The sequence below is a fragment of the Orycteropus afer genome, unplaced genomic scaffold, assembly GCF_000298275.1.
Source record: "Orycteropus afer afer isolate SDZICR_OR568_19922 unplaced genomic scaffold, OryAfe1.0 scaffold00511, whole genome shotgun sequence".
NCBI classification, from domain to species: Eukaryota; Metazoa; Chordata; class Mammalia; order Tubulidentata; family Orycteropodidae; genus Orycteropus; species Orycteropus afer.
Window position 1 is genome coordinate 667265 of NW_006922098.1, and position 2501 is coordinate 669765.

At 37.1% G+C, this 2501-nt stretch overlaps 1 protein-coding gene across 1 annotated transcript in view; it reads right to left on the reverse strand.

The window, feature by feature from the left end:
- LOC103209672 (kelch-like protein 4) overlaps positions 1 to 2501 on the reverse strand; it is a 145028-nt gene that overhangs the window by 55383 nt on the left and 87144 nt on the right. The window lies entirely within an intron of this gene.

Here is a 2501-nt window from a genome sequence, read left to right on the forward strand (position 1 = left end):
CTTTGTTGGGAACAGCGACCAGCGCGCTGCGTGTCAGCTTGATTCTCTCGGCTCTGTTGTGCTTACGGGAACCAGGCAGCTCCGGGCCTCATCCCCCTTCAGAGATGAACTTTGTGACTTGAACTCCTCTGCTGTGCGTGCGAAAGCCAGACAGCCCCGGGCCCCATCCCCCTCCAGAGATGAACTTTTCAGCTTGAACTCGTCGGCTTCTACACGCTTGTGAGCCATTTATCTAAGATAAATTTCTCTCTCTCTCTCTTACTCTCTCTATAAATATATATATACACTTTGCTGGTTTTTGTGTTTCTCTAGAGAACCCAATCCAACACAGCATAGTTTTAAATAGATGATGGCTAGTATCAAATTGTTACAAAGTTTGTATTCTGCTGGATATATTTAAAATAGAAATGCATGCAACAATGCATTTCAAAATATATAATTATTTACAATATGCTGAAAATTATATCTTTAGAAGCATTTAACACCAAAATTTTAAAATTATTTGTGAATGGAAAAAAATTTAAGAGGAGCACATAGTTTTTAAAAATTATTTTAGATACAATGCAAACAAAAATATTTGAAGAGCACTACACTACAGATATCCAGAAATTAAGCTTCTAGTCTTTAGAAGAGCCTAAATATATATATATAAGCAAATAGCTATTTTGAATATTAAAAGATCCTGAAGATGAAATACATTTACTCACATACTCCTCATTTACCAACTGTCTCAATATCTGATATTTTGCCTTTATGATCATAGTAAAAAATCTACTATTTGATTATTTTGTGCATTAATGATGTATATCTGTTTGGCAGTAATGAACACAGAGCTGTGAGGTGATAGTAACATTGTATTTGATTATTATGTTTATGTTTTTACTTGGCTTCACCATGCTTATCAGTGGTTTGGTATTAATGTAATTATATAATTTGACTGTTATCATCTAATGATGTTGTCATACTATGTATTGTGATATGATATAATCCTCTTCCATTTTCGCAGAATTCTAATTTTCACATAATGACCTGCTCTTTGGACGTAACCATGTCCATAAGTGAAGATGTATGTAATATTTCTGGAAAAAATAAAATCAGAATATATTTTGTCTCACAAAGCTATCACTTAACTTTATTTTGTAGTTTGAGTAAAGATGATTTTACTATTTAAAAAAAAAAAACAGGAAGGGATCAAAAATGGAGATCCTGGATAGAATGGTGTTAGAGACCAAGAAAAAAGACCACCAAAAGAACATGATTGCAAGGCACATGTTCTAACAACAGCTAAGAATGCTTGCTTGGCTCCAGCTTTGTGTTCCTGGGGTGGATCATTGTCCCAGCAAAGTGTTTACTAAACTGTTTCCCTGGGATAATATTTTGCCCTAAGAATAGTATACTGTTATTTAGAATCATGTACCTTAACAATCATACTATGTTTTAGAATGATGTATTTTTGTGATTATTTGCTATTCCTGTAAGAGATATTAACCCAATTAATCATCCAATACATTTGGGCATGGGGAAATGCCTTTTGGTATGGGAAAGAGTAAAACTTTAACTTTTAAATAATAATTGATTGTCATAAGGAAACATTCGATTTTTCTGTAGAAGAATATTTGATTGAATACTTGATTGTTTTAAGGAAATACAAAGAATAATGATGTAATTTTATGCTTATGTATAAATAAAGCAGGATGGATACATCAGGCATCGCTCTCAAAGAATATGCAGGGTATCTTCCTGGTCCCCATTCCTTTGAAAAAACTTTAAATCCTTTCATGTCGCTTTGTTTCATGACCTCTGCAGTTTTGCTGGACCTGGCAGAGTGGGAGGAAAAATGTGGAATAAAAAAAAAAATAATAATAATGACCAGAATTACTGGTCCAATGATGGAGTCTGGTGGGACCCCCAAGATTATAGCCCTGGGATGCACTTTGGGCCTGGGATAAAACTCACTCCTAAGGGCTGGTGTGATAGTTGGAACTGTGTGTCAGCTTGGCTGGACCACAATTCTGGGTGGTTTAAGCAATTGTGATGTGGGTTGTTCCAATGATGGGATCAGCTGTATATATTTTGAGCAGCCAATCCATTGAAAGGGAGTTTACATAGGGGTGTGGCTTGCTTCCAGTATATTTATGGACATTCTGGGAAAAGAGACACTCTTCTGTGGATCGGGCTTCTGTAGTGCTGTCCACAACTGTCCCTGAGTGAAAAATCCACCATTTGGCCTAGAGATCTTGGATTTGTCATTCGTTGGAGTCAACAGCCAGTATGTTGTTGTTGTTATGTGCCGTCGAGTTGGACCTGACTCATAGCGACCCCTCCTTGGGTTTCTTAGGTGGTCTCACTATGGAAGTACATTGCCCAACCTTCCTTCTGAGAAGTGGCTGGTGGTTAGCAGTCAAATTCCTTAGGTACTATGCTACCAGAGCTCCCAACAGCCAGTATACTGCCTGCCAACCTTGAGCTCCTCAGCCCCTGCAGCTGTGTGAGTCAGGAAA